Below are 24,533 nucleotides of genomic sequence, written 5' to 3'. Positions count from 1 at the left end.
TTTCCAAGTTAATTACAGACAGTGCTTTGAAAGGTAAAAGTGTTCAGAGGTATGAAAATCTGAAAGTACAAAAATGTGCATTGAAAAGAATATCAGTTTAGTCAGGTAACTTGCAAAGAAAAATAGGCCCTTGTGTAGTTATTATCATGGAAAAAAATGAAGTTCATGTTGAAGTAGTAAACATTGTATGAACATTTTTTGTACAATGTACTATATATGGAACAGAAAGTAACTAATCAGCCTGCAGTATCTGGGGGAAAAAAATCAGCTGGAAAATAATGCCGTTGTGTTTAAAAATGATTACTTTTTAATTATAAAATATCCTTAAGCATTTTCTGAAGCATCCTTTTATATGAGTGCTGGTGTTTTGGAAAGAGTTGGGGTTGTTACATGACAAATAGAAGTTTTCATCACAAATGGAAAATCATAGCCCAGCGTTGTGCAGATATTCACCGTAGTCTTCTGGGATGCCTTCCTGTATAATGCCTTCACCATTCTCTTTTTCTCTGTTCCATGCTTTAGTTGACCTGACATATTATGCTTGTAATCTCATCAATAAACCGGGGATTTTAACTTTTTATAGAGTATATTATATTAAAATTTAGCTTTCATCTAGAATTAATCTTTGTTTTCCCTTTTTCTTTTTTATTTTACTGTAATGGTCATATCTGTCACAGCCAATAATTAAAATGAACAACAAAAAAAAAAAGCTACATCACTTTTAACTATTCAGATTAACACTGAAGCATTAGATAGATAGATAGATAGATAGATAGATAGATAGATAGATAGATAGATAGATAGATAGATACTTTATTAATGCTTAAATATCATTGTAAAATATGTACAGTAATCCCTCGCTATATCGCGCTTCGCCTTTCGCGGCTTCACTCCATCGCGGATTTTATATGTAAGCATATTTAAATATATATCGCGGATTTTTCGCTGCTTCGCGGGTTTCTGCGGACAATGGGTCTTTTAATTTCTGGTACATGCTTCCTCAGTTGGTTTGCCCAGTTGATTTCATACAAGGGACACTATTGGCAGATGGCTGTGAAGCTACCCAACTTACATTTCTCTTTCTCTTGCGCTGACTTTCTCTGATCCTGACGTAGGGGGTGTGAGCAGGGGGGCTGTTCGCACACCTAGACGATACGGACGCTCGTCTAAAAATGCTGAAAGATTATCTTCACGTTGCTATCTTTTGTTCAGCTGCTTCCTGAAATGACATGCTGCACGGTGCTTCGCATACTTAAAAGCTCGAAGGGCACGTATTGATTTTTGCTTGCTTGTTTTTCTCTGTCTCTCTCTATCTTTCTGTGCTCTTGACGGAGGGGGTGTGAGCTGCCGCCTTCAACAGCTTTGTGCCGCGGTGCTTCGCATACTTAAAAAGCCAAACAGCCCTATTGATTTTCCTCTGCCTTTATGGCAGTCTCTGCTCCTGACTCCTTTGAAGAGGAAGATATGTTTGCATTCTTTTAATTGTGAGACAGAACTGTCATCTCTGTCTTGTCATGGAGCACAGTTTAAACTTTTGAAAAAGAGACAAATGTTTGTTTGCAGTGTTTGAATAACGTTCCTGTCTCTCTACAACCTCCTGTGTTTCTGCGCAAATCTGTGAAACAAGCATGACAGTATAAAAATAACCATATAAACATATGGTTTCTACTTCGCGGATTTTCTTATTTTGCGGGTGGCTCTGGAACGCAACCCCCGCGATGGAGGAGGGATTACTGTAATCTGTATCTTTTATCTTTTCTTTTTTTATTTTATCAAGTTAAACATCCAATACGATTAATGCATTATAAATCACCAAGACATACAGCACTACAGTCTGTTCAGATCAGGTATGCAAACTCCTACTCACCTAGTGAGGGAAAGAGATGAGAGTTTAATTTGAAGAAGTCACTCAAAGATACAGAAACATGCCTAGGTATGATGCGATTGTGATTGAATACATGTATCAGCAGTTCAGTATAACTGTCCTCAGATCATTTAATTTTTTTCCTAAATGGTGGCTCATACATAAGATTAGCAATGACTCAGTATGCTTAATTATGTTTGTAAGGCATCATTACTTTATGAATTACGTTGGCTATTGTTTTCTTGCATTTTGTTTTTATTTGTTCATATTTTAATTGTTATATTTAACTGATACTATTTTATATATTTCTTTCTCATGGGCCCCACAATTTTGGCCATCTGGTTGTCATGATGATGGCCACTCGCATTAAACCAACATCCAGACCTCTTGATGGAAAGACTTGGTAAGAAAGAAGTGCATGAGCAATTGAAAGGAGTTATTGTATTTAGGAGGAATTTGCCTGATGATTACACAAAGATGTTAGTCTAATGAGGTCTGAGTAAGGGACATTACTTAAACATTTGGCCCATTGAAGCAGGGGTCTCCTAACACAAATACAATCTTCACCCAGATTGTTACTACTTCCTGATAAATTCCAAACACTGAAGACCTAACATGTACTCTTTATTTCATATACTGTATTTAGTAATGCTTTAAAAATTGGAGTAGAACAGGAAAAATAATCATTTAGGAGCTATGGAAATTATTGCAGAGTATTACTAAAGTCTACAGCACTAATTTAAATTATGCACTTTCTCACTTTTAAAAAGGGGGCTGTTTTAAAGTAATTATACAAGTAATATAACTGTTACTATCATCATCCAGATTAGTAGCTGTAGTATTGCTGAAATGTATTGCATTAATTAAGATGGTAAAATTTAAGAGAAAAGGTGATATTGAACAGTATTCATTATAATTATACGATGTCATATTTTTTTTCCAGATAATTAACTAATATCTCAAAGTTATGTTTCAGCCAGGGTTCGGTCCCTGGCCTCAATTTTCTTATGTTATATTCATTTATTTTTGTCTATTTTTCTATTTAGGTGCTTCAGTCAATTTCTCTCCTTTCTTATTTTCATTTAATGTGTTTTGGGTTTCTACTTATTGCATTTTTATATAGTTATTCTGTATATTCTACTGTAAATATTCAGCTTTTTTTTTAATTGTTTATATTGTGCTCTAGCTGGGGAACCCTTTCAGCCCTACTGTATATACAGCAAGGCCTGTGGTTAGGCATTGTGTTCCTTTTTGTTTTTATTGGATGGTTTTAGATTTGGATCTCATCATTGTAAGCTTCTTCTTATGTATCTTTGACTTCGATTCTGTTTTTTGATTCAATTACTGGTTTGTGGACTTGACTTTGTTAATCTTCTGTTTTGTTAAGCATGCATTTTTGCCCCTTTTATTCTTGTTTTTGTAGTTTTGTTGATAAATGTTTATTAATTATCACACTTTGTTTTGGTTTCTCTCTTGAGATCATTGTGAAATACTTTTTAAGCCTTCCCACTTCCTGGTCTGTTCAAGCCAAACGCCTGCTTCTGGGGTTTGGAGTAAAGTTTATTTTTGCACTATAGAATTTATAGCTAAGAAACTGTTCAATTTATTTTTATAGCGCACTTCCCACTGACAATCTTGAAGTCTTCTCCACAAATATGATGTAGTTAAAATGTTGAACCCACTTATACTTTGTCCTGGATATGATGTTAATCTGCATCCAGCCCTGCAATTAGGTTATCCAACTTGCAGTGGAAACTTGAGTGTTGATTGGCAGGATTGGCACTCCAGCCACCATAAAAAAAAACAAAAACCTCACACTGTTCCAATATGTTGCAGAGATGTCACCTGTTGCATGGCTGAACTTGGGCCCCAAACTGGTTGGTTTATTGTGTGTTGGATGTGGCAACACGCTCTAATCAGTGCATGCTTCCAACCTAGTAGTAAGAACCAGGTTAATCAAGTTCAGAGTTGCAGACTAAAGGTAAAGTTAAACATAAATTAGTTTTTGGTACAAAAATAAAACATCAGTAGATGCATTTACATATGCTGTATAGGGGTGCCTACCTAACACGTATTAAGAGTACACAATAAGATGGCATAGGGCAGTATCATGTTCCTCAGGAAAGACTCCCTAAGGGTTGAATATCCCACACTGACAGAGAGGGAACACTATTTCACTTCAGTCTGGGCTTCTGTGATTGGATAATTCCTTTCAATAGGGTTAATGCCATGTGGGACCAAAGGAACAGATGTCATAAAGGTCTGGAAACAGGCCACAAAAGCCATGTGCCTGTTGTTGGCAGCATTGGACCATATCTATAAATTTTCTCCTTTGCTGAGAAAATGTGGCAGACAGAGTGTGGACATGGAAGTTTGAATGGGAGCCAGAAGTCCAACAGGATGCTTGATAATAGCACTCTGTATATTGTTTAAAATATTGCCTTGCCTGGCTTCATAGAAAAAGTCTTACAGTACAGTGGGAACCCTGTAGTTCCTTTGAGAAGACCAACAGTGGAGTCCTTTAAAAGATAGCAAGAGTTCAGAAATATAGAGTACTAGAGGCCTATAAAGGGCACTCTGCCTGTTATCACTAGTGAGGGAGCCATGGCTGGGTGAGTTACCTCCTGATAAAAAAAGGATTTAAACTTATGGAGGACGTCTCAGATGGAGTTTCTTGTCGTTCACATCTTCTATTTCACATCTGAACTTACTGTAACTATTTATTCTTCCCTAGTGTGTGTTCAGAAAGAATTAACTACATCATTCTTTAACATATCTTTACCCTATGCTTTATTCTTCTTCTTTCTTCTTCTTTCGGCTGCTCCCGTTAGGGGTTGCCACAGCAGGTCATTCTCTTCCTTATCTTTCTGTCCCTTGCATCTTGTTATGTTACACCCATCACCTGCATGTCCTTTCTCACCACATCCATAAATCTTCTCTTAGGCTTTCCTCTTTTCCTTATCCCTGGTAGCTCTATCTTTAGCACCCTTCTCCCAATACACCCAGCATCTCTCCTCTGCATATGTCCAAACCAACGCAATCTCACCTCTCTGACTTTGTCTCCCAACCATCCAATTTGAGCTGACCCTCTAATGTAGTAATTTCTAATCCTATCCATCCTTGTCACACCCAATGCAAATCTTACCATCTTTAACTCTGCTACCTCCAGCTCTGTCTCCTGCTTTCTGGTCAGTGCCACCGTCTCCAACCCATATAACATATCTGGTCTCACTACCATCCTGTAGACCTTCCCTTTCACTCATGCTGATAGCCATCTGTCACAAATCACTCCTGACACTCTTCTCCACCCATTCCACCCTGCACTCTCTTTTTCACCTCTCTTCCACAATCCCCATTACTCTGTACTGTTGACCCCAAGTATTTAAACTCATCCACCTTTGCCAACTCTACTCCCTGCATCCTCAACATTCCACTGACCTCCCTCTCATTTACAAACATGTATTCTGTGTTGCTCCTGCTGACCTTCATTCCTCTCCTCTCTAGAGCATGTCTCCATGTCTCCAGGGTCTCCTCAACCTGCTTCCTACTATCACTGCAGACCACAATGTCATCAACAAACATCATAGTCCACGGGGACTCCTGTCTAATCTTTTCTGTTAACCTGTCTATCACCATTGCAAATAAGAAGGGGCTCAGAACCAATCTCTGATGTAATCCCACCTCCACCTTGAATGCATCCGTCACTCCTACCGCAGACCTCACCACTGTCACACTTCCCTCGTACATATCCTGTACAACTCTTACATACTGTACTTCTCTGCCACTCCCGACTTCCTCATACAATACTACAACTCCTCTCGAGGCACCCTGTCATATGCTTTCTCCAGGTCCACAAAGACGCAATGCAACTCCTTCTGGCCTTCTCTAAACTTCTTCATCAATACCCTCAGAGCAAACATCACATCTGTGGTGCTCTTTCATGGCATGAAACCATACTGCTGCTCACTAATCATCACCTCACTTCTTAACCTAGCTTCCACTCTCCCATAACTTCATGCTGTGGCTCATCAATTTTATCCCCTTGTAGTTACAACAGTCCTGCACATCCCCCTTATTCTTAAATATTGGCACCATTACACTTCTTCTCCACTCCTCAGGCATCCTCTCACTTTCCAAGATTCCATTAAACAATCTGATTAAAAACTCCACTGCCATCTCTTCTAAATACCTCCATGCTTCCACAGGTATGTCATCTGGACCGACAGCTTTTCCATTCTTCATCCTCTTCATAGCTGTCCTCACTTCCTCCTTGCTAATCTGTTGCACTTCCTGATTCACTATCTCCACATCATCCAACCTCTTCTCTCTCTCGTTCTCTACATTTATCTGCCCCTCAAAGTACTCTTTCCATCTGCTCAACACACTCTCCTCACTTGTGAGTACGTTTCCATCTTTATCCTTTATCACCCTAACCCGCTTCACATCTTTCCCAGCTCACTCCCTCTGTCTAGCCAATCGGTACAGGTCCTTTTCTCCCTCCTTAGTGTTCAACCTCTCATACAACTCGTGATACACCTTTTCTTTAGCCTTCGCCTCCTCTCTCTTCACCTTGCACCTTATCTCCTTGTACTTTTGTCTACTTTCTGTATCTCTCTGACTGTCCCACTTCTTCTTTGCCATCCTCTTCCTCTGTATACTCTCCTGTACTTCCCCATTCCACCACCAGGTTTCCTTTTCCTCCTTCCTCTGTCCAGATGTTACACCAAGCACCCTTCTTGCTGTCACCCTTACTACATCTGCTATAGTTTCCCAACTGTCTGGTAATTCTTCACTACCACCCAGTGCCTGTCTCACCTTCTCTCTAAACTCAACCTTGCAGTCTTCCTTTTTCAACTTCCAACATTTGATCCTTGGCTCTGCCCTCACTCTCTTCCTCTTCTTGATCTCCAACGTCATCCTACAGACCACCATCCTATGCTGCTTAACTACACTTTCCCCTGCTACCACTTTGCAGTCTTCAATCTCCTTCAGATCAACTCTTCTGCATAGGGTGTAATCTACCTGTGTGCATCTTCCTCCACTCTTGTACATAACCCTATGTTCCTCCCTCTTCTTAAAATACATATTCACCACAGCCATGTCCATCCTTTTGGCAAAATCCACTATCCTCTGACTTTCTTCATTCCTCTCCTTGATACCATGCCTACCCATCACCTCCTCGTCTCCTCTGTTCCCTGAAATCCGCTCCAATCACCACTTTCTGTCCCTTGGGTACACTGTTCATCACTTCATCCAACTCACTCCAAAAATCTTCTTTCTCATCCATTGCACACCCAACTTGCGGGGCATATGCACTAACAACATTCATCATCACACCTCCAATTTCCAGCTTCATAATCATTAATCTGTCTGACACTCTTTTCACCTCCAAAACACTCTTGACATTCAGAATAACCCCTACTCCATTTCTCCTCATATCCACATCATGATAGAACAATTTGAATCCACCTCCGATCCACCTGGCCTTACTCCCCTTCCATTTAGTCTCTTGCACGCACAATATATCAACTTTCCTTCTCTCCATCATATCTGCTAGCCAGTCATACTGCCAACATTCAAAGTTCCTACCCTCAGTTCCACTCTCTTTACCTTCCTCCTCTCCTCCTGCCTCTGGATACATCTCCCCACTCTTCTTCTCCTTCTTATTCTCCTTCTTCAGCCAACAGTAGCCCAATTTCCGCCAGTACCCTGTTGGCTAACAGTACTGGTGGCAATCGTTGTTAACCCGGGGCTCGACCAATCCGGTATGGAAATTTGTATTGTTGTCCGCATATTGATTTGGCAAAATTTTACACCGGATGCCCTTCCTGACATAACCCTCCCCATTTATCCGGGCTTGGGACTGGCATGAAGAAACACACTGGTTTGTGCATCCCCTGTGGTTCCTATGCTTTATTCTGAGTCAGGGGAAATATACAGTGCATCTATATGCATTCATTTAAGGCATATGTCTATAGCTATTTATTTCAGATTAGTTTCTCAAGACTTCTAATAGTATTATTGAATATAGGTAAATGGTTATGTATAAGTGTATAATGCTAAGGCCTACTGGAAACAAAATTGAAAGATATGAAACACCTGTCATGGCTAATCCCAGAGAAAATTAACCTCTGGGGCCAATGGACATCAGGAAAATATGCTCCTGACAATAAATGGTAGAGCAGAAGCTTTATCTTATAGTGCAACGATTTTGCAGAGCAACTCTGGATGAAATGGCATGCCTTACTTTGTTGTCCTTAGTGTGTCACTCTCTTTCATCTCATCCTTGTTTTCCAGAATTTAGTGGATTTGCATTTGACAGCACAATAATCCTGATACCTTCTTCATTTTGAAAATGCTTTCAAGGCTGTCATCTTAAATAGCTTAGCAGGTAAAATGAGGAAGAGCCATTTTGGTTGATGGCTTTATACAGAAATTGGTGCACTGTAGGTTTTAGAAAAATCTTTGTCACTTCAAATTATCTTGACAAAAACATAGCATATGTTGTTTAATCAAACCTACTTAGTCCTATTTATTGTTGTTATGAGCCAATTCCAGAAACATCAGGATCAAGGCAGGAACCAAATCTGAACAGGAAACTAGACCATTGCATGTGTACCCCCATACCTGTGAGGCCAAATTTGAATCTGCAGTTACCTAACATGCACATCATTAGGGCATAAGAGGAAAACCAGAGCATCTTTAGAAAAACTGTGGCAGACATGAGGAGAATATACAAACACCACACAGACAATGACCAGGGGTTGGATTCAAACCTGTGACATGTAGGATATCTCAGGGCAGAGGCAAGGGTGAGAGGGCTATTGTGCGGCTAGGTTGAACGAGATCCTGCTGCTATGTACCTTCTCAGTTGCAGTTTAGAAGTCAAATGTCTGCCTTTTACCTTAACTGAAAATGATGCCTTTTACTGACACAGAGGCCCAGAGTTTTTGGCAATCTTCTCAATGTGAGGACGTGAAGTGAAGAGGGGTGGGATTTCAAAATGCAATTGGTATGTTTTAATTTTAAGTTAAATATCCAACAAAACATTCATTGTCTGAGCCTGCTTATTTCAGTTAAATGCCTAGGAATGTTCCAGCAACAGTAAGGTTGGAGCAACCCTGGACCTGTACCCAGTCTATAGCAGGCCCCTTGCTGAGGGTTGATCATTGAGTATAGTCATACAGCTTTGTGATATGGAGCAAAATAAACTACCAGCAAAAAACTTACATGAAAGAAGCTCTCTTAAATTTGCTGAAAATCTATATATAACTTGAAATGCCCTAGTCTATGGACGATTGTGCTCAGTTAAAGGAACACTTGCTGGCTTTGTCATTGTAGCTGGTTGCTGGTAATTCTCTGTGTTATCCAGGAGAGTAGCTAAAAAATAAAAGGTGATCTAAAATGAGCAAAATTAAATTTTTTACACTCAGTTGTTGATCATACCTAGCTTGTGCATTTAATGTTTTATCTGAAACAGATAGAAGTTTGGAAACCACGGCAAACACTACAGAGTGTGTGTCAAGTTACCAAGGCTAATGATATATGTCCTTTATAAATAAAAAATAAGTAATTTCCTTTTGCACACCATACATTGCAAGACTGAAATTAATGAAAATCCTTTAGCAAATAATTTGTCTACTGTCATACCTTAGGTTAAGTGTTAATTTATTTTCATCCCTTCATGCTGTGTATAGCAGTGGTTTCAAGTTCATTTACCAAATGACAGTTGACCAATGAAGCTGATGCACCTTAAATTAGCATTTGGTTTCAGAGACAGGCATATGGGGAACAGTTTAGAACACCAAATAGTATTTCTTCTTTTTTCACATGTCTGGTTGGAAAACCACAGTACAGACCAATATATAATATATGTATTAGTAGGTCATGATGTCAGGAAGGTTGCTGGCCTAATTACTGAATTAAGTTATTTTAAACCAAATTCACAGTCCTTGTTTTGAAACCCATCTTAGGCACTGCCACCCTCTGCACAATCTTCCCTTGTCTGCTTTTTTTTCTACTACATTCCAAAGATGTGTATTTTAGGTTAATTGGAAATTAGCTCAGTATACTGTAGGTGTGTACGTGGAGTGCCCTTATACATTGCTAGTTCATGTCTTTTGTCCAGTGATGCCAGATTTGGCTTCAATCTCTGGACCTGGAATTGGATAAATGAAATGGATGGATGACTAAAGTCATTTTTGGTTTATAATACACTGTGTTAGATCCATAGACCCATAGCCTCAAAGCAACCACTCTGTGGGCAATAAAAAGTAAATTTACCAACTAGATTAGAGGCAGAGTTAATGGTATTTGGCTGTAATACCTATTCTCTACAAACACTGTAGATAGCATACAGTTCTGACTTGACTCTACACTTACACACAGTTTCCAGTGGCCTGCTAAGTAACAAATAATAAACAAAATGTTGGCACATTTAGTGTCTTTCTTGGGTGTCAGCATTTCATTTTAATTTCTGTCCAGCCAAGAATGGAAGTTCAAATAGGCACGCAGTACTAGAAACTGGAGGTTTTATTTTGAATTCACCCTTTTGCTTGTGGCTAATTGTAAACTACCTATGAACTGCCACCTCTGCATGATTTTGTAAGTCTTCCTCAGGCTTTTTTTTTAACTTTTTTGGTAATTAAATGACTTTTGCCTGATCATCATTGAACAGTAAAACTTGTAGGTGTTTAATATATTCATTAAGTTTATTTTTCTTTGGAAGATGCACTCCATTTCTTAGTCCGCTCTGTAGGTGCATACCATTTAGAAATGGCAATAAAGTGCTTGTTTTGTGTTGTGTGAACATTTGTTTCTCTCAACTAAAGCTGACAACTGGAGAAACCGCATGACAGAGGAAAATATGATGCACCAAGGGGACTGGAAGACAGTTTTGTACATTTACATGAAAAGATGGAAATAAATAAAATTGTCAATGTGATAACAGATTTTTAAAACACATAGCTTAAAACAATAGAAAACTCCATCCATCCATCCATCCATCCATCCATCCATCCATCCATCCTCTTCCGCTTATCCTAGATCGGGTCACAGGGGCAGCAGCTTGAGCAGAGATGCCCAGACTTCCCTCTCCCTGGCCACTTCTGCTAGCTCTTCTGGGGGAATTCTGAGGTATTCCCAAGCCAGCCGAGAGACTTAGTCCCTCCAGCGTGTCCGGGGTCTTCCCCGGGGCCTCCTCCCGATTAGATGTGCCTGGAACACCTCACCAGGGAGGTGTCCAGGAGGCATCCTGATCAGATGCCTGAGCCACCTCATCTGACTCCTCTAGGTGTGGAGGAGCAGTGGCTCTACTCTGAGCTCCTCCTGGATGACTGAGCTTCTCACCCTATCTTTAAGGGAGAGCCCAGACACCCTGCGGAGGAAACTCATTCCAGCCGCTTGTATTCGCGATCTCGTTCATTCGGTCACTAGCCATAGCTCATGACCATAGGTGAGGGTAGGAACATAGATCGACTGGTAAATTGAGAGCTTTGCCTTACGGCTCAGCTCCTTTTTCACCACGACAGACCAATGCAGAGCCCACATCACTGTGGATGCCGCACCGATCAGTCTGTCGATCTTTCGCTCCATTCTTCCCTCACTCGTGAACAAGACCCGAGATACTTGAACTCCTCCACTTGTGGCAGGATCTCGCTCCCAACCCTGAGAGGGCACTCCAACCTTTTCTGGCTGAGAACCATGGTCTTGGATTTGGAGGTGCTGATTCCCATCCCAGCTGCTTCACACTCAGCTGCAAACCGATCCAGAGAGAGCTGAAGATCATGGCCTAATGAAGCAAACAGGACAACATCATGTGCAAAAAGTAGTGACCCAATCCTGAGCCTACCAAACCGGACCCCCTCAACTCCCTGGCTGCGCCTAGAAATTCTGTCCATAAAAGTTATGAACAGAATCGGTGACAAAGGGCAGCCCTGGCGGAGTCCAACTCTCACCAGAAACGGGTTTGACTTACTGCTGGCAATGCGGACCAAGCTCTGACACCGGTTGTACAGGGACCGAACAGACCTTATCAGAGGGTCCGGTACCCCATACTCCAGGAGCACCCCCCACAGGATTCCTCGAGGGACACGGTCGAATGCCTTTTCCAAGTCCACAAAACACATGTAGACTTTTTGGGCAAACTCCCATGCACCCTCCAGGACTCTGCCAAGGGTGTAGAGCTGGTCCACTGTTCCGCAACTAGGACGAAACCCACACCGTTCCTCCTGAATACGAGGTTCGACTGTCTGATGGACCCTCCTCTCCAGGACCGCCAAACAGACTTTTTCAGGGAGGCTGAGGAGTATGAATCCTCTTTAGTTGGAACACACCCTCCGGTCCCCCTTCTTAAAGAGGGGGACCACCACCCCGGTCTGCCAATCCAGAGGCACTGTCCCTGATGTCCATGCGACATCCAGTCCTACAACATCCAAAGCCTTGAGGAACTCTGGGCGTATGTCATCCACCCCCTGGGCCCTGCCACCAAGGAGTTTTTTGACCACCTCGGTGACCTCAGTCCCAGAGATGGGAGAGCCCACCTCTGAGTCCCCAGGCTCTGTTTCCTCATTGGAAGGCATGTTAGTGGGATTGAGGAGATCTTCGAAGTACTCCCCCCACCGACCCACAACGTCCCGAGTCGAGATCAGCAGCGCACCATCCTCACCATATACAGAGTTGACATTGCATTGCTTCCCCCTCCTGAGACACCGGATGGTGGACCAGAATCTCCTCGAAGCTGTCCGGAAGTCATTTTCCATGGCCTCCCCAAACTCCTCCCACACCCGAGTTTTTTCCTCAACAACCTCCGAAGCCATATTCTGCTTGGCCTGCTAGTACCTGTTAGCCGTCTCTAGAGTCCCACAGGACAAAAGGTTCCTGTAGGACTCCTTCTTCAGGTTGACGGCATCCCTCACCGCCGGTGTCCACCAACAGGTTCGGGGATTGCCGCCACAACAGGCACTGACCACCTTATGGCCACAGCTCCGGTCAGCCGCCTCAACAATAGAGTAATGGAACATGGCCCATTCAGACTCAATGTCTCCCATCTCCCTTGGGACGTGGTCAAAGTTCTACCGGAGGTGTGAGTTGAAGCTACTTCTGACAGGGGACTCTGCCAGATGTTCCCGGCAGACCCTCACAATACGTTTGGGCCTACCAGGCCTGACCGGCATCCTCCCCCACCATCGAAGCCAACTCACCACTAGGCTCCGCCCCTCTCTTCGCCCGAGTGTCCAGGACATGTGGCCACAAGTCTGATGACACGACCACAAAGTCGATCATCGAACTAAGGCTTAGGGTGTCCTGGTGCCAGGTGCACATATGGACACCGCTATGCCTGAACATGGTGTTCGTTATGGACAATCTGTGATGAGCACAGAAGTCCAATAACAAAACACCACTCGGGTTCAGATCGGGGGGGCCATTCCTCCCAATCACGCCCTTCCAGGTCTCACTGTCATTGCCCACGTGAGCATTGAAGTCTCCCAGCAGAACGAGGGAGTCCCCAGCAGGTGTGCCCTCTAGCACCCCCTCCAGGGACTCCAAAAAGGGTGGATACTCCAGACTGCTGTTCGGCGCATATGCACAAACAACAGTTAGGACCCGTCCCCCCACCCGAAGGCGGAGGGAGGCTACCCTCTTGTCTACCGGGGTGAACCCCAAAGAACTGGCTCCAAGTCGGGGGGCAATATGTATATCCACACCCACTCTGCGCCTCTCACTGGGGGCAACTCCAGAGTGGTAGAGAGTCCAGCCCCTCTCAAGGAGACTGGTTCCAGAGTACAGGCTGTGCGTCGAGGTGAGCCCGACTATATCTAGCCAGAACCTCTCAACCTCGCAAACTAGCTCAGGCTCCTTCCCCTTCAGAGAGTTGACATTCCATGTCCCATGAACCAGCTTCTGTAGCCGAGGATCAGACTGCCAAGGTCCCCGCCTTCGGCCACCACCCAACTCACACTGCACCCAACCTCCTTGGCCCCTCCTACAGGTGGTGCCACGTTGCCTCTTCGGGGTGTGCTCGGCCGAGCTCAATGGGTGCAGGCCCGGCCACCAGGTGCTCGCCATTGAGCCCAACCTCCAGGCCTGGCTCCAGAGGGGGGAACCGGTGACCTGTATCCAGGCGAGGAAAAACGCCATCCAATGTTTGTGTGCATCATAGGAGGTTTTCTGAACCGCTTTTTGTCACGTCCCTCGCCTAGGACCAGTTTGCCTTGGGTTACCCTACCAGGGGCATAAAGCCCCCAACAACAGAGCTCCTATGATCATTGGGACATGCAAACCCCTCCACCATGATAAGGTGGTGGCTCGAGCAGGAGCAATAGAAAAATATTCGTGTAATTAATGAAAATTCATAGTACTCAATCAATTACTTCAATAAAATACTATCATATAAAGTTGGTCCCCTATTGTTAGAAAAAGCATAAAATAATTAAGTTAGATGAGAGCATGCTAGTTGAGTGGACCATCAGCATTGTGAAGCAGATCTGATAAGAAATCAAGCACTTCCAATGACAGTGCCATCTAATGTGAAATTTGTATGTTGTTATTTTATTTCCTAGGACATGCCGTGCTGCAGCATGTAAGCCTTTATTAAGTGTTGTATAATCATCATCTGTCAGAGAAACCAGCAGCACATGGTGTACGTCTATACCAGTTCTACTGAGACTTAATCATTGGGACACCATGTAGCTGCAGGTTTTTGTTCCAGTCAGTTTCAAAATCAGTGAGTCATTTTACCATAACATGATCTCATTGTTTAATTAGCTGATCTTATTTTTTTCTTCTTTTATTGTGCTTTCAAAAAAGCACTGCCGTGATTTTCAGCATTTCTAACACATATAGAAGAAGAAGAAGATAGAAATATTTGTATTTTTTCTTTAAACTCTTAACTCTCTTTTGTTGCTTTTCTGTATATATGCATTTTTCTGTGGTGCTTGTTCAGTTAATTTTATCCTAATACAGAGCTAAGTTTGAGCAAATGACACTGAACACTGAATGACTTCAATGTCAGCCCCTTTAATGTGGCCATTAGTATGAATTAAATAACCAGAACACTAGGAAAAACATAATAAAAATTATGATGAAATATTTATAAATCAAATTAAAGTGTATAAAATAATTATATTTATGTGTGTGTATATATGGTATATATATGTATATTTATATATATATATATATATATATATATATATATATATATATATATATATATATATATATATATATATATATGTATATGTGTATATGTATATATATATATGTATGTATATTGTCACAAACTTGACTCCGAGACATAGAAAGGTTTGGGGCAGCCACCCATATAATTTGGTATCCTGGCTGCTAAATCGAAAAAATGATATACAGCACTGATGTGCACAAAACCGAGTCCAAAACTGAACTGAGGGAATAGGGAAAAGGTGCATGCTTTTAAAGGGAAAGACAGGAAGTGAGATCATATGGGTCGGGCTCATGAAGGTCTTCAGTCATTGGTTCGAGCACAGACGTGACATCACAGGGGCCGGTCTCCTTCCATAGGCTCGGTCCCGGAAGTGACATCAAGAGAGCCAGGTAGACTCTCCCATGCTTGGTCTACAGGAAAGGGAGAAAAAGAGTCAGTGCACTCTGCCACATCCCGGTATGACTCGGAACTGCCCTTACCCAAGCCCTTTAGCTGCCTCCCATGCGCCCGTGTGTGACAAGGCCCCCCCTCAGCCCAGACCTGTCAGGTCAGGCGACCCTGACCGAGAGGTCGTGAACCATGCAGTCAGATCATGTTGTCTTGCTGCTGCTGCTGGCGAGCTGCCTGTTATATTTGTCACGCTGTGTGTCGATCATTTAAAAGCCTGTACAGCAGCTGTCCTTTTGCCACTTCGTGTCTCTGCCGCTCGCGTTGTGAAGGGGGGGCTAAACTCATGCCAAGGACTTGCAGTCGGATCATCTGCTGGCAAGTTGCGTTTTCTGCTTGTCGCGCTTTGTGTCGATCATTTCAAAGCCTGTACAGCAGCTGTCCTTTTGCCACTTCGCATCTCTGCCGCTTGCTTTGTAAAAGATTGGGGGGGGGGGGGGGTTGGGGGGGATTGGGGGCTGAACGCAAGCTAAGGAGAAGCAGTCGGATCATCTGCTGGCTTCCTGCTGCTGACAAGCTGCATGTTCTGCTTGTCGCTTGTCATTGTTTTAAGATTTGGGAGCACATGATGTCTGTCTGCCAAAAGCATTCCAACAACTGCTTGGTTAGATGTCTGTGAACTTGTTTTTTAATGGTTGTCTCACTGCCTTGTCTCGCGTGATGTTAGCGTGTCTCACGCTGGACGTCAAATTGTCTTCACATGACATTAAAGTGTCTCTCGTGGGATGTCAAATTGTCTTCCGAGAAGATCACGTCTCGTCTCCCTATATATATATATATATATATATATATATATATATATATATATATATATATATATATATATATGTATGTATATACGTGTATGTGTGTGTGTGTATATATATATATATATATATATGTATGTACATACAGTATGTGTGTGTGTGTGTATATATATATATATATATATGTATATACGTGTGTGTGTGTGTGTGTATATATATATATATATATATGTATATTTGCAGCTGGAGATCCACAAAGGGAGAAAAATGAATCACATATCATAAAGTAGCTTTTATTCCTGTGCTTTCAACCTCTGCCAGGGGTCTTCATCAGAGGATAATGCTTAGACTTACAAGAATCAAAGGCAATATATAGCAAAAAATTACGTGGAGGGGGTGTGGGGGGAGGTGGCTAAGTCAGTGTGATCAGGAGGAGGGGGTGTACAGTTTATTTATTATGAACATGTTCTTCTTAAGTTTGCATATGCTGGATTTATGTCCAAGTGTCTGTTGATGGCGTTCTCATGTGATAGCCAAGATTCGGCTATACGGAATGTCAAGATGCTGTCAATACGGAATAACAGAAATCACCCGACGGCTTTCGGCCAATGATAAACCAGAGTCTCTTGATGATCGTCCCTGACACATACACTTAATCAGTAGTGTGTGTGACCCACGATTTGTGAGTTTGAGTGTGTGTACTTGTGAAGCAGGGATATTCTGATCATTATGTTACCTGATTACTGATAAACATTCAGAAGAAACACCACTATTCCAGTGTTTTCCTCCATAACATCCTTTCAGCAAATGGGAGTAAATTCCTTGCTGAAGCAGATCGCCCTTCAATGAAATGCTTGCAATACGGAATAACAGATATCACCGGACGGCTTTCGGTCAATGATAAACCAGCGTCTCATGAGGTGAAAATATGGGACGTACTATGGTTGTGATCAATGCTTTCTGGTAACTCGCCTTTTGAGAAGAATCTGTCATGGGAGGGACAAGGGGGAGCGAGTGAGGTAGGTGCATATTTTTGTCCATAGAGTGGTCATGTTATCTTGATTAACCACCACTGTCATCAGATGGGGAGAGCAACATAATTACCAACTGTTAGTTTGTAAATAGCTTATCCTTACCAAATGACAAATACCTGAGGTATTTGAATCATATTGGTATGCAGAGGTGAAATAGATACATTTGTATACAGTATAACATGCATTGTCAAATCTGCTTAATTCAACAAACCTTTGTGTAGAAACAGTGCCAGTAAAATAATTGTTGTTCATGTTGACTAGTCTGTAAATGTCTGGGAATTATTAATCTGTCCAGTTTTTTGTCTGGATCCTCTCATCCTGTGGCAAGGATTTTGGCATGGCATATGATCCAATTCTCTTTTATTTAATAGATGCTCACCTGCACATATGCATGCATGTTCTGATTGCTGATAGGTATGATCTGGAGATTTTCAAGTCAGCCAGGTGTTCTTTTCTGGTTGTGCTGATTTTACAGTTCGTTGGTTTCTGTTCTCTCTCTTGCTAAGTGCTAATTATCCTTTTGTGCTTTTAAAGGTCAGATGTAAAGTTTCTAATTGGACTGAGATTTTAAGAATACCCAATGATATATACTATTTTCTTGTTTTTTTGCTATTTAGAAGGCCTGTCAACCTTAAATGTACTGTAAAATACCCACAGTGTCAAGTTCCAGTGCTTGTGACAGTTCTGTGGTATGAATACCTTCAAACACTGTTGATTATTTTTTTTTCTCAGGATCAAAGTGAAAGGACTAATGTTCAAATACAAGTATATCATCTTTTTTTCTTCTGTTGCTTAAATACAAATTTCTGGCCTGTTTCAATTTTATTCTTTTGTAAATTTATTCAGCTTATTTGCTACATTTTTAGCATTTAATGTATTTAAAGAGGCCAATAATACTTTTATTCACGTTTTAGTGTTTCTCATTTCTGCCCTGTAGTTAACACATGGCATTTTAACTTTGTTTCTGATTACAGTCCACAGGGCAGTTTCTTGGTGAAGCCAGCACAAAAATGTAGGAATGCTTGATTCCCCCTTGGTTGAGCCAATAAGAATGTAAGGGAGTGCATCGGTTTGTGTCATTCCTAATGGTGAATCCAAAGAGCAGGTAACAGGATGTCTCTTGTGAAGTGAACCCAAATATAAGAGCTTCCCCTTGGTGAATCAAGCATCTGCCGATACAAAGTAGGATAAATATTGCACAGTCTGTTGATCACTTGGGTGACCCACCAATACCTACTCATGTCCATAACAACGATAACCCATGACTCGGTGGCTGAGCAACATTGCATTAGAGTATTTGTCCCGGTGATCTAAAGTTTCATGGAAAATATTAAAGATACTCATTCTATTCTGAGATGTTCTAGCACCCCATTCAGTGTTATTTTCTGCCTTTCACCAGATGCTACTAGGGTAAATTCCAGGTTCCTGTGACTCCGAAATAGGATTAACTTGGAAGTGAAAGAAAAAATGAAAGATACTGCTGTTTTTTAAAAGCTTATTTGGCCTGCTCACAAAATACTGATCTGCTCAAGAAATACAAGAGGGGGGAAAATATATGAACATACAGAAGTTACTGACATAAAATTTAAACTAGTACAGAAGCTGACCGTTCTGGCATTTTCTTGCTTATATTATGCTTACTAAATGTAGACTGGGTATCTGCTGGAATAAAGGCGTCTGGTCATGCCTGAAGATTGCAGGACTTCTGTGCATTGTGGGTGGTCTCAAGGGAACTGGTTGCAGAGATTGTAATATGTTATTGTTATATATTTAGCTGACACCTTTATCCAAGACAGCTTACAAGACATGTGTTTATTAAAATTTTGTACAAATACATTTTTTACATTTGGTTAACAGACTGGCTTGGGTTCATATAGTGAGCCAGAGTTGGCAATTGATTCAGCAACACTGTGGTTTAACACAGAGTGCCTTAACAGCTATACCACACTGTCTGTCATAAATATATAATATTAAGCTGTCTGCTAAATTAATAATAATAATCATAATAATAATAATTAATAATATTTTCATTCACACCCCGGACTAATAAAAATTTAATATATGATTCTTACTCTTCAACTAAATACTTAACTGCATGCTGTGTATTCATTGCCCACAATGCTGCTCTGAGAACATAAATGGTAAGTACCCTTATCATATAACAAGGACATAATTGTCTAGATCATTGGCACTTCAAACCTGGCCCTGGAGAGCTGCTGTCACTGTAGGTTTTCATTACCACCAATTTCTTACTCAGGTCCTACATTTTCTTAAAGACTTTACTTGATTATGATTTTTTTTTCATCCTATATTTTCCACCCAGCCTTTGGGTTCAAACAAAACTATCGTGGGAAATGTATACAATTTCTAAATTTCTAAAGATTTTAATGCATTTTGCATTTACAAATTTAGACCCTTGTGCCTCTCATTTTTTTCTACAATACACTTTAGTATACAATGGTATATGCTAAATCAACAGATGACAATGGTAGCAAATGTGCTGCAGAATACCATGATCCTGTCTACATTTTAGAACTGGTAGCTGTTTAACTGCTGTGTAGGCAGAAAGCATCCATAATATACAGATTTGCACAAGAAAAGCAGAAATATCTGGAACTCCATAAAATGGCAAGCTCTGTTTTCCGCCATTTTGTGAGATAGACCATAAAATGATATATTAAATTACCAAGGTTTTGTTTTGGGAAACCCTTGTCCACTGAAATATTTTCTTCTTTAATTTTCTGGGACTTGTACTTTGGGGTCACCATGTAGGATTCTTTTATTAACCTTCTGAAGCAAGTGAGTAAAAATGGTTATTGATTGATGATTATTGTTATGTATGATTGGTTCCTGCCTTGTGCCCTGTGTTGGCTGGGATTGTCTCCAGCAGACCCCCGTGACCCTGTGTTCGGATTCAGCGGGTTGGAAAATGGATGGATGGATGGATGTTTACAGTAGCGTTGATCAATGAATTTCACCAAAGCGTTATTTGCAGTGAATTTGCTGTGTTCGCTTTCACCCTTGTTTGCCAAATTATTTATTGATAATTTGGCTGGTTTAGGAGAACTTTTTTTTTCAGCATCCCATAATGCTTTGTGAGGCCAGCATGCCATCCTTCAGAGCCATAACAGCCAACCTTGGATGGAACCGCCCCTGGGTATATAATGACGATCATCTGCATTACAGACTGAGTGGGACATAGTTAGTGGTAGAGATAATAGTGAGCGAGCAAGCGAGTGAAAAATAAAGAAATTAAAGGACGTATTCCTTAGGTGTTCAGCGCTGCTGTTCAAGTTGTTAAAGGCGTGCGCAATTGTGTGTGGCAGCACTGTGGGGTTAATAAAAAAACCTAGTATTATTCCTCTGGTTGTTTTGTGTGTTTGCATATTTTATATTTTTCCCCCCAAAAAAGTATTCAATTCCCATGAAGGCCATAGAGTTAATTGAGGGCACAATACCACCAACCCATCCATGTCCTCTCAGCTGCCTGCAGCAATACATGTCAGTCTTGCAGAGGTGGACAGCAGCAGCAGAAAGCAGCTGTGCAGCCAACAAGCTCAGGCCAGGGCTCCAAATCCTTAACAGATCCCCCTGAAGAGGAATCCCCCCTGCTCTTTTGATCACATCTTGGGGGATCTCTGGGAAGAAGTCAAAAAGGAAGCAATAACAGACCTGGAAAGTGACAGGCAGGAGCTTTTGGGGGAGGTGTTTGGCACATTTAGGGAGGAATACAGTGAGGACTCTGAGCTTCCACCAGCTGCAGAGACACAGTGGGGCAGAGGCAGTACATCAACTGCTAAGAACCAAACCCTGTCAGCAAGGGAGGAGGAGGAGGAGGAGCTGCATGTTCCTGTTACAGCTGACTCTGTTGACATGGGGTCTGACTCGGTGGCAGATGAGGAGGGTGAAAATGAAAGACCCTGGGTGCCATCTACCCAGCCGCAGAGCAGCAGCTCTGGCAGTGAGGTGGAGCGGTAGCAGCGTTTGAGGCAGCGGGGGGGCTGCAGGGTCACCACAGAACCCAGTGCTAGGCACTCTCCTGTCTTAGTAGGCAGTGCCACTGGCAGGCAGCAACCAGAAGCTGACACCCAGATCCATGATGTGCTGCGTGTTGCACATTGCCCGTCTGGGTTTATTTCAGCATCTTAACAGAAGATCAGGCCACTGTGGTCTGCAACCTCTGCTGGCTGAAAGTACACATAGGGAAGCCTGGTTCCCATATGGGCACTACCCCCATCATCAACCATTTGAAGAACCAGCACAGGGTTCTGTGGAATCAGTATCAGAGTAGCATAGGGAGGAATTGACGGGCCTCCACCGGTTTATCTTCAGCGTGTGTTGCCCACTTCCACTCCCCAGCACCGTTTGTATCAGAGTCTTAGTGGAAGCCAGTCCTTGGCTGCAGAAGCTCACACACAGAGGCGGCTAATGTGCAGCTCTTCCTCTTCCACACCCCTTCCTGTTAGCGTACAGCAACAGTCCACCATCATCCAGCTGCTGGCACATAAGAGTCCCTTTCCACCCAGCCACCCCACTAAATACAGTGTCTAAATGGGTACCAGGCAAAATTATTGGCACAGCTCCTGCCCTATCAACTAATAGATACAGCACCCTTCTGCCAGCTGATGAGTTGTGGCATCCTCACCTGGCAGCCAGGCGCCATTATTTTGCCAGAAAGGATGTTCCCGCCCTCTATCAGCACATGGCACAGAATGTAGGCCTGTGACTTGACCATGCTGTGGCCAGAAGGGTTCACTTTACCACCAACACATGGACAAGTAGGCATAGACAGGGGCATTATGTTTCATTTATTGCCCATTAGGTTACCCTACTAGGAGCTGGGGAGGGTGTCATTAGGAGGACACCATTAGAATTGGTAGTGCCACTGCGGGGGATCAGGGGGAGACCAGACCCACTCCTGTCTGCCACTTCCACCTCCTCCTACTGCATAGCTGCCTCCAACCCAGACACATGCTGCACTGAGCCATCCACCAAACACCCACGCAGCTTTGCTATGGTGCTGCACAGCCAGTGTGAGGCTGTGCTGGAGCTGGTGTGTTACCTTCCAGGATCAGGATTTGAGGTGGATGACTCCCCTGACAGCTCCAGATAGGCAGTGTGGTGTCACACAACGACACCAACCTACTGGCCATCCTGCGACTTGGCAAACTGACCCATGTGTCATGTTGTGCTCACATGCTCAACCTCATGGTGCAGAGGTTCCTCTGAACTTACCCACAGTTGGGCAAGCTTCTGAGCAAGGCATAGCGGGTCTGCAGCCATTTTTGCCACTCCCCTACTGCCCACACGTTGCTTACAAATATGCAGCAGTAGCATCACCTGTCCCCCACAGGTTGGTTTGCGATTCAGCAACACGGTGGAACTCCACCCTATACATGGAATAGCACAGGGCAGTGATCCACTGCATGGTGGAACAGGGTACCAGGGGCAAAGCACCACCACTGGGATATTTTACTGCAGACCAGTTGCAGCAGATGCGGCAGCTCTGCAAGGTGCTGTCTCCTTCGGAGTAGGCTGCTAAGTTTGTCAGTCAGGTAAACACTAAACAAAATTAAATTCAGTTCAACCCCCACCCATGAGAAAGAGAGAAAGGCCAACCGCCAAAGTAAAACTACTGAGAGTAGTAAAGAGAGAAAGGAGTCTCTCTCCTCAATAGGAGTGCTTATTCTAAAATATTATTAATTAGATCCTGCCAGGTTTTTAAAAAGGTTTGAACAGATCAAAACAATTTGATTTTTTTTCCAATTTCAGATAGTATATAACATCAGTTACTCACTGACTTAAAAGAAGTGGGTTAAGATTCTTCCAGTTGAGCAAGACAACTCTACGTGCTAATAGTGAAGTAAAGGCAATCACAGTTTGTTTGTCCTTCTCTACTTTAAGCCCGTCAGAGAGGACACCAAACACAGCTGTTAGTGGATTAGGAGGGATTGGGACACCAAGGCTGTCTGCTAGGCATGCAAAGATTTTTTGTCCAGAATGATGTTAATTTGGTACACTCCCAAAACATGTGGCCTAATGAGGCTGGGGCTCGATTGTGATGTTTGCAGGTTGATTCTTGCCCTGGAAACATTTTGGACAATTTCAAATGAGATAGATGTGCTCAATAAAAGATTTTAAGTTGAGTAATTGAATGTTTTGCACATATGGAGCTCGAGTGAATTCTGTGCATGGCTGCCTTCCACTCCTTTTCTGAAATGTTGAGTAAAAGATCCTTTTCCCACTGTACTCTGGGATCTTTGAAAGGAAGGGACTTTAAAATGGTTTTATATATTCTAGAAATGCTGTCTGAGTCTTCAAGACTGATCAGTATCTCTTCTGGAACAGAAATAAGTGAGAGGTGAGGAAAATTGGGCAGATTTTATTTAGCAAAGTTTCTTATATGGAGATAGTGGAAAAACTATATTGATGGGAAACTAAACTTGGAGTTTAATTGTTCATAGGATGCAAAGACATTATTTATATAGAAATCTCTAAATGATTTAATCCCATACTTTTTCCAAACATTAAAAACTGTGTACGTTCGAGAGAGTGGAAAAAGGTGGTTATCATGTAGAGGTGCCACAGATAGAATATGTAACCAATGTAGGAAGCACTTCAAGTTAGAGAATATTTTAAGTGAATGAAGTGCAATTGGGTTGTTAGTATACTGGTGATAGCTTGTATTTACTGGAGTACAAAGCAAGAAATATAAAGAGGTACTGCAGGATTTCATTTTTTTTGCAGCTAGTGTGTGTACTCCCATATGATGGGGGAGTTTTTGACATAGGGTGACAATAGCAGCAGTCACCACCAGCGTCTTGACTCCATGAAGTTTTGGGTGATGAGGATGAATTTAGGCCGGGAGCTTGCTCAGTGTGTGCTGGAAGTGCTGTGTTGCCTGGTTTCCAGCTTACTGCCTAAGCAGGCTTTCATTGCTGCAGACAGGGTGGTCACAGACGAGAGGACCCAGTTGTCCACAGATTCTGTGGATTGGCGGACCTTTATTAAAATGAATGAGTCCTGGATCAGCAGTGATTTCCAGCCCCATTCTGCAGATTCCAGGGACTAGATGGATTACTCATCTATCGCTTTTTAATGTTTCTTTTTAAATTTTTTTCTTTAAATCTTATGTACATAGGGCATCATATGGCTCCTGTTGCCACTGCCTATGAGAAATTTTACTGTTCTGATATTTAATTCAATTAATTTTATCTCAGGTAGGCATAGTGGTGCAGTGGTTAGCACTATTCCTCACAGCT

The 24,533-nt window shown here is 42.3% G+C and overlaps 1 protein-coding gene across 1 annotated transcript in view; it reads left to right on the top strand.

Annotated features, from left to right (window-relative positions):
* Positions 1-24,533, top strand: part of cacna1c (calcium channel, voltage-dependent, L type, alpha 1C subunit) — a 1,063,887-nt gene that overhangs the window by 449,964 nt on the left and 589,390 nt on the right. The window lies entirely within an intron of this gene.

This window comes from Erpetoichthys calabaricus, chromosome 18 (assembly GCF_900747795.2).
Source record: "Erpetoichthys calabaricus chromosome 18, fErpCal1.3, whole genome shotgun sequence".
In the NCBI taxonomy this organism is placed as follows: domain Eukaryota; kingdom Metazoa; phylum Chordata; class Cladistia; order Polypteriformes; family Polypteridae; genus Erpetoichthys; species Erpetoichthys calabaricus.
Note: the sequence above shows the minus strand (reverse complement) of the source record. Positions and strands in the feature narration are given on the sequence as shown.